This window comes from Python bivittatus, unplaced genomic scaffold (genome assembly GCF_059951505.1).
Source record: "Python bivittatus isolate LINGU-HERP-01145 unplaced genomic scaffold, Pbiv_v1 ctg000330_np1212, whole genome shotgun sequence".
In the NCBI taxonomy this organism is placed as follows: domain Eukaryota; kingdom Metazoa; phylum Chordata; class Lepidosauria; order Squamata; family Pythonidae; genus Python; species Python bivittatus.
Genome location: NW_028277058.1, coordinates 39,495,464 through 39,510,145, shown reverse-complemented (window position 1 = coordinate 39,510,145; position 14,682 = coordinate 39,495,464). Strand labels below are relative to the sequence as shown.

The 14,682-nt window shown below is 38.0% G+C and overlaps 1 protein-coding gene across 13 annotated transcripts in view; it reads right to left on the bottom strand.

Moving 5' to 3' along the window:
• The window catches only part of RBFOX2 (RNA binding fox-1 homolog 2), a 202,265-nt gene that overhangs the window by 45,390 nt on the left and 142,193 nt on the right, over positions 1-14,682 (bottom strand). The gene's annotated exons all lie outside the window — the stretch shown is intronic.

Here is a 14,682-nt window from a genome sequence, read left to right as displayed (position 1 = left end):
CCATGATTCATCCATTAATCAATCCATGTTTTACACATTTAAAATATCTGTATCAATTTGGCATTTGAGTAAATTTTCTTAAAAGCAGTACAAATAAACAGTAATCTTCTGCTGATGTGAAAGATGGAGAGAACAAACAGTAAAACAATTTCCATAAAGCAATTATCTAAAATTCTCAATGCACTTCATGTAAAATAAATTAGTAAATTTAAACTGACTTTTTCCTTGAAACAACATATTCAGTTTCTACCAGTTTAAGTAAATTGGTCTATGGTGAAGTTAAGCTTGCCCTGATTATTAAATTTAAAACGCTACTGGCATGCTTCCATTATCTTTTAACTTTTAACATTCCAGTGCTAAAAGTTTTCAATTATATCCGTTATTACATAGCATTTAGGGTATTTTAAATATTTCACTGGCGTTATCTTGTTGCAATACTTCAAACAACCCCTATATTATTTTATTTGCAAATTAAAAATGAGGTTAAAGCTGAGACAGTTTGGCCTGCTTACATCCATGGCAGTAATGAAATCCTGTCATTGTTTCATAATTTGCTCCTGGCATAGTGTACAATTACAACCACATATAAGTAAAATATGTCTCTCTAACCCAATGCTGTCATACACAAGTACTGCAATTTTATGGACTGGGAAGCAGTCTGTGAAATGACACCAACTCCTTGGGGGCAACTCATTCTCATCCCCCATTACTTCCAATAAATGACCCTCCAAAAGAACTCTTATGTCACCACCTCAACATCTATTCAGATTCCTCCCACTATTCCCACTCACCCACCCAACTCAGGGAGCAGAAGGATGGTGGAAACCAAGCTAGTTATAGATCTCTATTTCACCAAGAAAAATGCTACTACATTTGGATGTGGGATGCCACTAATGCCAGAGCACAAACAAGCAAACAAGATCAAGCTCCAAACCAAATACATCAATTAGACATCAAAGACTTCAGTTAATTTCATGGGGACAATCCTACCATTTCACAGTGCAAGCTGGTACTCTCTCCTTTCTTCTCCTCTCTACTATATCTAACGTAAAAAAGAGGTCAATAAAACGCGTTGCCTCATTGCCTTCTCTATTTGTTGTTGTTTCACCAAAATAAGAACGGCCCCCCACCCACACAGAGGCTATTAGGAGCAATTCCTGGTAAGTGGATAAGGTACAGAAAGCAATTGTCAGTAATATCAACTCTTTAGATAGTCTACTGTTTTAATTACAAATTATTGTTCTAAACAAACTTACACCAGTCATTGTGAGAGCTCTGTTAGTGGAAGAGTTTAACAATGACTTAAAATAATTTAATTGGGTGTTAGATCCTTATGTGTGCACATACACAGATATCTTGCCTACATATATTATGCATTATTTTTGACATTGGGGCTGAAGTGTCTTGCTGAAAGAAAATTACCTTCCCTATCTGATGCCATAAAAAACCAAAAACCTAGAGAATCAGGTTTGGGAAGATAGTTCTAAATATGGTGAGAGACAAAAACTGTAATTTAATTATTATTTCAGTATTTCCTCCAGAAGATTTGTGTAAATCCTGTTATGACCCAGAAATCCACAGTATTAAGAAATCTATTTTTGGTACGGTCTGAAAAATATGTCCACTGATTAATGATTGCTGGCAGCAGTAAAGTGAAATCAATAAGAACTAGATCAGTCTTTAATGCAGTTACAGCAAAGGAAAGCACAATGAAATACTTGTTGGCATCACCATCTTTTAGTGCTTTTCTTGGAAACTTATAAAATTAAGTGTTTTATTCACATGATATTAAGTTTCAAAGCTTGATTCTTATTTATATGCCAGTTTAACTTTTTTTCTTAATATAAACAAACTTGAAAAGGTTTTATTTAGTTGAAATCTAAAGAATACATTAGATACCTGATTCTAATAATTGTAATATTAATTCAAGAATGTTGTAGTTCAGCCATTCCAATTAATTTGCACAATTAACTATTTTTTAGTTAAATGTATTTAAAATAATTAATGCTGAATGATTGATTTAAAAAGAGCTGTACTTTATAGTGGATTTAAACAGGGAAAATAGAATTCAAAGTCCCTGCTGTGCTTGCAAGTTTAAGGTTTATTAGGGTCTTTCAGCGTATCTACATCACAACACTGCTATAAGGATTATTTTTTCCCAAAAGTGCAGTGGATTGTTATATAGTCACAGCTAACTCAAGGAAGGAAAAAATACAAAATGGAAAAGTTATCATTTCTTTTACTTTAGGAGTCAATTTCTATTTTAAATAACCTGACGCAGCAAAATATTTATATTTGTTCTAACAATTAAGAATTCTGTTCACTGAAATAGCAACCTGATGTTTTCCCTTGATTTAATTTAAGGACACTGAATATAAGGGACTATGAAATATCCAAGAGGAGGAAAAATGGTTTCTCCAGGCACTGCAAGTAGCACTGCATTCCCTCTTCCAGACATGACCTTGGACTTGTCTATGAGCTTTTCAGAACTCACAAAAGCCCTTTAGCAGCAACGTTCACAAGGCAGTGTGCTGAGCGCAGCAAGAGTGGCTTTCGGCTTTGCTTCAATCAAGCAATGAATGTAACACTAACTCTGTCTTACCATCTGTAGCCACGCACTGCAAAACAAGACACCAAACAGCTGGGATAAACTAATTCTGTTCAACCAAGAATCAATTTCAACCAGCCCCAAATACAAAACACATAAAAGTTTCCTGACAAAGGTACATCTGATCACATCACAAAGATACTATTTACAGCTGCTTTCTACTTCCCTCCTCATAACACTGACAAAATTATCTCCAAACAAATGCGCAGTGCATCCTAAAGGGAGAATCAATGAGGCTGGCTTGTGATTAAATGACATCATATTGCTTGGCAGTTTTATTTTTATAACTCTGTCAGAGCCCTTTATTCTCCAGGGTAAAATTATTCACCAGGAAGGACAGAATGCACGACATCTCATCCATCATCTGTGCAGATAATAACTAGGAAATAGTTTCCTAAAACAACCCATGGATGTTATTTAACTTTTGTAGTCCAAGGAGTTTCTCTCCTCAAACGGCTTTTTTTCACACTCTGAAGCATGGCTAATGCAAATTTCCAAATTGTGAGCACTTTACAACAGATGGTAAAATTGGCAAGCTGATAGAGTCTTCCAGATGGCCTCGGACATTCTGCCCATCATCCTCATTCTTGATCACAAATGGAGCAGACAGAGGGAGGAAACTGGGAAAATGTAAAAACTGGTGGTGTTCAGTACAACAGGCCTCCCTAGGGTAATATGAATAATTGCCAGGGATGTGTCTACTCCTCTTGACCTCTTCCACAGGCATCTTTATTGTGCCAGGCAGATCTTCATTCACTAGTTATTCCTCAAAATCGATGCAAATTGTGCATGACTCCTTGTCTTTATCTGCTGTCTTGTTGTAATTCTGTTGTTTTTACTGATGTATAAAGATTATTAATTATTGCAATTGTTTTTGGATTGTTTGCTATGTTAGGCACTTTCTGACATGAAAATGTGAGTGAAAGGACAGATTTTTTCCCCCTAAAACAAACAAATAATAAATTTGACTTTCCAGGTTGTACCTGTTTTGTCCTAACCACTGAGCTGGCTTCATGACTGAAGAAGGCTTATTACTGAAAGGTTTCATCAACCTTGTTCTAGATAGTATTACACAAAAATTAAAAACCAGTTCTGCAGGAATTGACCTCTACTGGCTGCAGCCAATGAAAAAACAAAGCCACAAATAAATTGTAGACTCTGAAAACATCTTCATTAAAATTGTATGACATTTTACAGAGACTTGTGAGTAGGTGGTCCTTCATACATTAGAGACCACAGCTTTACTGTAATGAGGCTCTTACTGGAGATGGCAAGAATAGGGCCTTCCTGAAACGACATTTACTGAAAATCTGAAAGATGAGTAAACATATATCTTTCAGGATTTAGATGTCTATTTTGCTTTGCGTAGTCTGTCAGATAGTATCTAAATCTGCAATGAAATGACATTTTTCTCTTGGATATTTAAGGTAAATCATAGTCCTCTCATGTTTCTTTGGCTCAATGAAGTACCAGGAATAAAATCTGGAAAAGTAATTAAGACATGCCTCCTTACTGAAATCTAAGCAGCAAGAGCTCTTCTCAAGGCAAAAGTTATGTCTACCATATACGTGTCATTTCTAAAAATACATCTGGTATACCAAAATCAGGTCAGCAAAAAGACAAAAAAAAAACCCTACATAAAAAAACTAATACCACTATCAAACTGGAAATAATTTTTTGTTTAAAAAAGAAAATAGCAAAATCTCATCACTCATTCCTCAGAGCATGCGCTTGAGAAGAAAAAGTTTTGTCACACATCTCAAATTGGTAGAACCTATTAAAAATGACAGTGGTTATAAGCATTATGCAGAACGTTCTTCTCTGCAGTAATCTAGAGTATGAGTTTTAAAGTCAGAAGCAATTATTTCCATTTAAGCTGGAGTCCTGGAATATCTCATTTAAGCAATGACTAAAAAGAGAAAACATAGTAGAAAACACTAGGATTTCTTTTCTTTTTTCTTTTTTGCCAAATAAAGCTTAAGTTGCTGTTTTTCTTCATCTAATGACATTTCTAAAAATCTTACCTGATGCCACTAAAAATACTAGTGGCATCATGTAATAATGTGCTAACTACCATTGCACTAGAAAGACAAACATAATTGTGTTTGATGGCTGGTGTGGGTCTTCCGGGTTGTGTGGCCATGTTCTTGAAGTTTTGTTTCCTAACGTTTCGCCAGCACCTGTGACCGGCATCTTCAGAGTGCAGGAGCACAGACAGGAGCAGTTCTCTCTGTGCCCAGGGTGATGTGACCCTTTTGTGGGTATTTATAGAGATCTGAGGGGGGGAGGGGGGATTGGGGGTGTGGGGGGTTGGGTTACTGAGTGGCTGCTTGTTTTGGTGTCAGCATCTGTGTGTATCTTCCTGGGGATTAGGCAGGGTTTTTTCTTCTATTGAATTGTTAACGAGGGGCTGCTGGGGGTGATTAGCAAGTTCATTGTGTGAACTGTTCACATGTCCTGGTGGTTGAGCTGAGTTCGTTGACCTTTTGCAGGCTGTATTTTTCAGGATTGGTAGCCAGGTTTTGATGATTTTTAGACTCTCCTCTTTTTTATTGAAACTGCTGGTGTTTGTGAATCTCAATGGCTTCCCGGTATAGCCTGGTATAGTGGCTGTTGGTGTTGTCTAGTATCTCTGTGTTTTCAAATAGGATTTTGTGTCCAGTGTGCTTGAGAGCATGTTCAGCTACTGCAGATTTTTCTGGTTGCTGTAGTCTGCAGTGTCTTTCGTGTTCTTTTATCCTGGTATGGATGCTGCGTTTTGTGGTCCTGATGTATACTTGCCCGCTCCCCCTCAGATCTCTATAAATACCCACAAAAGGGTCACATCACCCTGGGCACAGAGAGAACTGCTCCTGTCTGTGCTCCTGCACTCTGAAGATGCCGGTCACAGGTGCTGGCGAAACATTAGGAAACAGAACTTCAAGAACACGGCCACACAGCCCGGAAGACCCACACCAGCCATCGTATGCCGGCCGTGAAAGCCTTCGACAATACATAATTGTGTTTGTTTTTCATGAGCAATTGGCATCTTCAGCATCTATTACAAATTGTCTCACCTTTGTTACCTCCCCATGACATCTGAGACAACATTTAAATGATTTCATAGAAAATATGAAGAAAGGTGTCAAAACCGGGGAGAGAGAATGTTTTTTTTTTCTTTTCCCCTTTCCTTTCCCCTTTTTCTTTAAATTACAGGGAAAAAATTAAAATAAAGAAAAATGGTGGTATTGATCGCTAAGTGTACATAATATGGAAGATCAGATGGAGTTCTGCCTCAAGTAGTCTCCCCCACTAGAGTCCAATGCAAAATTCTGACTTTTATGTAAGTGCTGTTTTGAACTTCATGTTCCTACACTGAGAATATATTCACATTTTATGGATGCTCCATAATATACAAAGCTGAAAAGAAAGAATGATAAGGTGGAAAGAAGCAAAGTAAGTCTATTGTACATAAAGATCCCTTACGACACATCACTGTAGATCACCAATTAAATTTTGCATATTAAGTCTACTCCGTGTATAATTCATCATAATTCCCTCATATAATTTGATATAAACAGTATTTATTAGAACATGCAGGCCTGGAATATTATTGTGCTGGCAAAGAGGGACAATGTGACCAGAAAATCTATCTCTCCATGTAAGTACACCAAGCAAAACAAAAACGTAGGGGCTTTCCGTAACTTTTTTTTTTTCTGTACTAAAGGAATGCCTTGTACTAAGCAAGGTAGGAAAAGCATAGCTTCTGGAATTCTTTCCAACCCCTTTACCAACTATGGCCACAGAAGGCATCTATATTTTCTTTTATGTAATGAAGTAACATGTTGTGTGCATGCACACAGTTGCACTTTCTCCACAGAGATTAATTGGGGTGTGTGCATGTGTTACTGTGTTTCTGTAAGAGTCTAATCAGAGTGGGTGCATATGTGTTGCTTTTGTGCATTTCTGATCACCCCTAATGCTTGTTTGTGTGTTTCTGTATACTGGGAAGGGCAGGATGGGTTGTATATGCTGTGCTGTGGGCCAGATGACAAGGAGGGAGGGAGTGGGCTTAAAATGGATCAGTTACTAACATTCTTAATTGTAGCCCACCCCCTAAAGGATATCTAAGGGGGACTTTCTGAATTTTTTTCTTTGTACCCCCCCCAGCTGGATCCAACCCATTTTTGACTGCTAGCTTCTCCTACCACATCATATTTGGTCCTATTCCATTCTGTATTCAGAGTGTTATCCTGCTGACAGACGGACAGAAAGAGCCCAAAGGTTTTTCATATAATTTATTTCAACATTCTGTTGGGTTGGGAAGAATAAATAATAAACATACATATACAATTTTATTTTCTTGCTAACTTTGTTCTCAGAAGATAAAGCAACATAACAGATCAACTGATGGATTTTGAATACAGCTGACTTAAACAGATGACATGTCTGGATCAGATGTTTTCATGGCATCTGTACAATTCATAATCCTAACAAACCAGCAACAGAATATTACAACCACGGCCAACTCTTGCCCTCCTGAGATCTTCTATGTTAAATTACAGAAATATATATGTAAATGAGTTTTACTGAGGAATTTTAGTCACAGACAGGCCAGAGTTTATTAAAGGAGAAATTATTCATGTGATAACCATTGAGAATAGAAAAATTTCCATTGCTAATCTTGAATTTCTAGTATCAGAACAACAGCTCAATTCAGACAAAATCCAAAGTTCAAATTAGACTGGAGAGCAGGGATTTTGTCCCCTCTGGCTTATTATGATAACTGAAAGGGAGTCAAGTATGTACAGTAAAAATTAGGTTTGCCTGCAAGGATGATTTGAGGCAGATTACTGTAAGAACTGAAGCTGGTAAGGCAGGAACTGGCAGCAGTCAGGCTAGACACTGTATATAAACAGTGGATAGACATTTCCCAATCTCAAGACAAGGAAGAAAACAGCCAAATTTCCACTGACTAGGAACATGCACAAACACACTGTTTCTCAAAACTTCTACCAAATTATTCTGGGTGGGACCCAGTTTGGCAGAACTGAAACTTGGAACATTTTGATTAGTTGTTCTGGATACCAGCTAAAACAATATCCAAAGGGGTTTTAGAGAGCAACTAGGGCAAGGCTGATGCTCCTCATCCCTCTCCCCCCACCTTCCGTATGGCTTGTGTGCTGCACCTTCTGTAAATCTTCTTGGCATATTCTTTCCCTACTTCCCACATGTCCTTGGCTTCCCCTTCCCTCTGCCTGGAAGACACATTTCAGTCCAGACACAGACCATCCAAAACTGGCTGTTCTGTGCATGGAACATTTTGAACATTGATTCAAAAAGGCAGGAGGAAAGACCTAAAATTTAAAATCTGGAGGAGACATATATGGAGACATAAAATCTGGAGGAGACTGTCAATTCTTCTTTGAGAGAAAGGGCCATACCATCTGTTTTAGAAGAGGTGGTTGTGTGCTATCTTTTGCAGAAATCCTCCTTTGACTCATTGTTTTTGACAATTTTTGCTTAGTCTCCAACCTTCTCTTTTTAGGAAAGTTTACTGATAAGGTGCTAGTGGATCAGCTATGGAGAGTGCTAGAAGAAAGAGATTATCTGGATTCCTCCAGCCAGGATTCAGACTCAGTGATGGGATAGAAACAGCACTGGTTGTCTTGGTGGATGACCTTCACCTTCTGATTCTTTATATGCCCCTCTTGGTCCTATGAGATCTCTTTGCAGCATTTGATACCATACTATGCTGAACTGCCTACAAGGGCCTAAAGTTTATAATCATGAGGAAGCAATGCTCAAGGCCATGGACTCTCCAATGTAGGGTACCATAGGGTTTGGTACTCCTCTCATGTTATTTAACATATATTTGAAGCCACTTGGAGAGATCATCTGGCAATTTGGGGTGAGGTTAACTGCTATGCGGATGACATCCAGTTGTAAACTGCCAACCCAGGGGGACCAGGGATGCCATGGAAAGCTTGATCACCTGAAGTATGTCAGGGCCTACACAGAACAAAATAAGCTAACAGTGAATAAGCCAGTAGTTATTCTGGACAGGGAACTACTTCCTCTGAAGGAGTTGGTTTGTGGTCTTGGGGGGGGGGGCGGTCCTCTTGGACTTAAAACTATTGCTTTAGCAGCAAATGGAGGCCATGGCCAGGGGGACCTTTGCTCAACTTCAGTTGTGTACCACTTATGATCCTCCTTAGCTCAGGATGCTTTGACAGCAATAATTTATGCTATCAATACCTTTGGAGATAATCTGAAAGCTGTAGCTGATCCAAAATGCAGTGGCTAGATTGCTGATGGGATTATCCTGTCATAGAAGGAAACATTACTACTAAAGTCACTGCACTGATTACCAGTGGTCTTCCAAGTCCAGTTCAAACTGGTAGTGATGACTTACAAAGACCTATATGGTAGAACATAAGGTTATACTAGGTACAGCCTCGCCAGGACTGAATTTGTCATTATGGTAAGAACATCATGAGAAGGCCTGCCTAGAGTCCCCATTCTATGTGATGTGAGGGTATAGTGGGCCTTCCCTGTTGTAGCTCCTGAACTATGGGAAGCAGCCCTTTCCTTGTGACATTTCACAAAGCTGTTAAAACAACATTATTCCACCAAGATTTTAACCAGGACTGAATGTTTCTGGGGGATTTCTACTGTTATTTTTATTCAATATTTTTACTCAATTGTATTCCATCCAGATTTACAGATTGGAACAAGTTTGGAAGGAAAGAAATATCAGGCTTGATTTCTATATTGTGCATATATTATACCTTCTACCTTGTCTGCAACAAAACAACTTGTCTAGCAGTAACTTATATCTGTGAGCTTCTGTGTTATGCAAGTCCTGAATACAATGTTAAGTATCTGGAGATTCAAAATGTAGATGTGCCTGTGTGAATTACCAACATTGGAGGCAAACTTGGTTTGAAGGATCCTAAATTAATTAACTCTAATTTTGACATACAGACAAACTATGGTTAGAAGGGAGGGAATCTGTACATAAAGCTAGAAACAAGTTGCTGTGCTCCAAATTTTTGACTGAATTATTTAAACTTGATTGTTCAGTATACTTGAAATGATCTGCAGACTTATTCAATAAACTATTTACTTATTAAAATTAGTGAGAACTTTTAAAAATAAATATTTGTAATTTGCAAGATGTAGTTAATTGCAATGAAGGAATTTATTCCCTGCTACCAAATTTTATTTTGCTTTATAGAATAAAATTGTGATTAAATTACAATTGTAATTGTATTGTAATTTTCCAGATGCAAATCTTACCTAGAATTTAAAAGCCTCTTGCAAGTCATGCTATCTGACTCAAAGTTTTAAGTGAATTCCACAACTACCTTTTTCAATTATTCAGGTATCGTTCCATTTAAGATACACAGACAGCTCTCTATTTACGAACTTTCGACTTACTAACTTTCACCGATACGAACAAACCTGTCCACAACTCCAACAATGAAGGTCCCAGAAGGAAGATCCCAGAGGTTTACAGTGCACCCCATATGTATACCCAGAGGTTTATGGTGCACTGTATATGTACACCTGGAAGTTTATTGTGTGTAGCATACATACGCCTGGAAATTTACAGCATGCCGCATACATATTCCCAGAGGTTTGTGGCACACAGCATAAGTACACTTGATTAGACTTACGAACAAAATGGACTTATGAACAACCTCTTGGAACATAACCTATTAGTAAGTAGAAGACTGACTGTACCTGGAACTTTCTCATCTACATGAAGAACATCAGAAATTTTCAATAGGCACCTGGGAGAATAAAGCTTAGTCCTACTATCCACAAAGTCTTTTGTCCTGTTTGTATGTGAATGAATAGTTCTATGTTGGATGATTCAATCATAAAACAAAAAGTAGTTCAGTGTGTCAGGTTTCCTACTGCATGAACCTCCATAACAATTATAATTCCAAATTACAAAAAAATTTAGGCCCATTAAAGTAGATCAAGAGCTCTCTCGTTTACATTAAAGAGGATTGTAACGTCAGTTCTGGTTTAGCCCAAGATGCTGATCAAGAGGATGTACAAGCCTGATATGTATCAGTAAACTGGTGATGCAGTGGTGGAGAATGTGACCAACATTTTGAAGGATTTTTTGGGATTCTCAAAAGTCTCCTCCAGTGTCTGTAGGCTTATCTGAACAGCAAATGTACACTACAGTAATGATGTACGCATATAATGATAGAAATGATATTTAATTGTTATTAAATACTGGGATTAAATGTGACAGCTAGTGCCAAAACAGATGCTTTGCAGATCATAATACTAAGGATGGAACTTGCATTTCAGCAAAGATCAATGTTACCATATTCAGCTCTCTCCCAAATATGTCTGTGTCAAATTAACTACTACTGGAAAAAACACAGAAATTATACAGGCACAGTGACTGTTACTAGGAAACAAACACAGAATACTTTTCCTACTTAGCGGCTTCAGTTCTTCAGGGCTGGATAGCTTAGGCCTTCTATGGATAATCAAAGAAACTACTGGACAATTCAACTGATTTTCTAAATCTATGTTGAGATGGCTTTTAAATAGCCATTGATATGCCATAACAGAATTCCAAGTTAAATTTTAAACCAAGAGAATTCTTTCTTGTAAAGATTTTTGGGATATTTAAACTCATTCCCAAGATTAGGAAAATACATGGCTGATTAAAGGAAACAAGTTATTTTCTTCTCATGATTTTTCAACTTCACAAAGGAAATCAGGATGTAGTAATTCAAAGTTTATTCTACCAATAAGGATAACTTTCTGCACATTCTTAAAAGAATCTAAAACTAAGCATAATGTGGTATTGACAGCACTTTCAAAGAAAAGAATGTTGAGGAGGCATTAAATTTTAAAGCCTCAACCCTATATCAAGGCTTAGAAGGATGAACTGAGAAGTCACATTAAGCTCTGCTCTGCTTCCAGTGAATGAAATTTAGATTTGCATATAAACAATCCTTCTGGAGGAAAATATGGGTTCTGACTCTTAATCCATGCAAGATTCAAGTATTTATGAAGTTATGGGATTCATCATATATCCCCATTACTCTCCTTATCTTTCTGCTGAAATGACTAAGTAGCTGAGGAACAGTTTTTTGAGCTTTTAGAAGAGTATTTCCCAGTACAATCTGCAACTGTCAAAAGACTTATAAGACTTGTGCTTACCTCCATATTGTTTGCCCAAAACGCCCCTAAGAGGAGTAAGCATGCATACATTTGTTCCCCAACTTAACCACAAAAATGGCAAACTTGCCTTTTTCAAACTCTGCATATGGCTGGAAGGGGTTTGCTTATTCAACTTCCTTCTCTGTCCTTTATAAAATAGCTTGGTGTATCTTCCAAGTCCAGGAACATGCTAAGATATAATGGTCCTAGCAATATTCTTTCTCCAGTCTTGATTTATTAATCAGTAAATATTGGCAGGCTATATATATCATCCCTAAATATCATGTTGGATTTCTCTGTTAATTTTCTTGCACAGCCACAATCTGAAGGTGCATACAAAGACAGAAAGGTGGAGAAAAGTTATAGATGTGCAAAGCATTCTGTGCATGAATTGTTCCATTCAAAAAATAATTAGTTTTGGGTGGTCCATTTCTGAACCAAAACACAAATGATTCAGATGTTTTTGTCCATGCATGGAATCAGATAGGGATATTTTGTTCCAGTCAATAGTGGCTTGGGGGGAAGAGGGTGGTGAAAAAGCCAAGGACATGGCAGCTAAGGGGAGACAGGCAATGGAGGGAGGAAAGTGCAGGCTGGGAAAATGGTGGGATATTACCAAGTAGGTCATTGGCAGTGGTAACAGTAGGAGCAGCTAATAGTAAGGAAGGAAGGTGCTGGGAAGTATCTTTTGCAGTAAAGAATAAGGTCTAGGTAAGAAGATCACAGAATCATAGTTTGAAGGGCCCATTTAGACCACTGAGTCCACCAACCCATTTCATACAAATATCCAAATTAAAGCATCCATGACAAATGGCTGTCAGATCCTGTCTGAATACATCCAACGAAGGTAAGCCTAGTGCTGTTTTAATTAACTGGCTCCTGAACTGCTCTTAGTGTTTTATCTTGGTCTGTGGCCATAATAAATATTTCACTTGATTTGCTTTTAGTGTTAGGAACTTTGTCCTAACATTCAGTTAGAATCTGCTTTCCTTTAACAACTTAAGACCATTATTCCTTGCACTGCACTAGAGGATGATAGAGAATAATTTTTGACGTTCTTCTGGGATATCCCTTCAGTTGCTTTTTTCTCAGGACTAAATATGCCCAGGGAGCCTGAATGGTTAAAGGCACCAGGTCAGAAACCCAGAGACTGTGAGTTCTAGTCTTGCCTTATGAATGAAGCCAGATGGGTAACTTCGGGTCAGTCACTCACTCTCAGCTCTAGGATGAAGGCAATGGCAAATCACGTTCAAGAAAACTGCAGGGACTTGCCCATAGAGTTGCCAGGTGTCAAATCTAACTCAAAGGAACCAAAAAAAAAGGGGGGGGGGAGCCTGTCATAGTACCTAGTTTTCTGATCTACCTGATTACCCTTCTCTACATCTGTTCCACTTTCTCTGTATATTTTTAAAAATGCAGTGCCCAGAATTGGACACAGCAGACAAGCTGGGACCTGACCAACATACCACAGACTAGAACTATTTCTCTGATCTAGAAACTATACTTTTCTTGATGCTTGTTTTCTTTGGAGCCACTCCATACTGCTTACTCATACTCTCCCTTTTATTATTTTGAGAAGGACAAGGGCTCATCATGCATCAAAATACAAAAATAAAATCCCAAAAAATGGGTAACAGAATAAGCATGAATATAGAAGTGTGGTAAAGCTGGAGACAAATATGGAGAAGACAAATCCAATAGAAGAGAAGAGAATCTAGCTAATACTTTAATCTCCTACCTGCTCTTCCACAAGTATTGGATGTTTAGCCTAGAAAAGAGAGTATATTTCTGTGGAGAAAGCAGAAAGTAAACAAATGCCTTTTTTTTCTGGCTAGAGATTATGCAAGGCAGGCTAGATTTGTAAATGTAGTGGTATTAATACGGTACCACTGACCAAGATGGCAAAATCCCCAAAATTCCTTAGTGGTCTTGCTGACTTTTCAGTGGCAACTTAAGGTAAGTAGAGATGGTTAGGGTGTACCTGGTTACCATGAATGAGTTTAAGTCTCCAGGACCAGAGTAGTACTTGGAAGAAATTTCAAAGGTAATTTTGGAGTCACATTCCATGATCTGCAAGAAATAATGGATGATGGGTATAGTACTAGAGCTCTGGAGAAGGGAAAAGGTTCTTCCTATCTTCAAAAAGGTGAAAAAAGAGGATCTGGGTAAGACTGATTCTACCCAGTGATACGCTGATACTAAGCAAAATTTTGGAACAAATTATCAGCCAGTTTGGAAGTAGTCAAGAATAAATCATGTCAAACCAATCTGATTTCCTTTTCTGATGGTGATAGCTTAGTTGACCATGGAAATGTGTGAACATAGTGTATCTTGACTTCAGCAAAGCATGCAACAAAGTCTCCTGTAAGATTCTAGTAGACAGGATGGCAAAATGTGGGCTAGACTATGCTACAGACTTGGCTGAATAACTATATCCAACAAATATATGTCAGTGGCCTGTATGAGGCCGGAGGAAAGCGCCAAGGAATGTGCCTCAGGGCTTGTTTGTTTTCTGCTCATTCCCAAAGTCTCTGCTTTAGGCCCTGTGCTGTTCCATACATTTATAAATGACTTGGAGAAGGGGTTATAAAATAAGCTTATCACATCTACAGATGAAACAAAGAGGGTAGCAAACACCTTAGAGAACAGAATTGAGTTTCAGGAGGATCTTGACAAACTGGAACATAGGGAAAAAATCCAGAACGATTAATTTTAACAGAGACAAATGAAAATCCTGCTTCTGGGTAGGAAAAAAGCAGGATGGGGAAAAACCACACTGGGCAGCAGTACAAGTGAAAATAATCTGGATGTGTTGGTGAAGCTAAATCTGAGCCAACAGTACAATGCAGCTGCAAAATAAAGCAAATGCAGTACTAGACCACATCAGCAGAAGT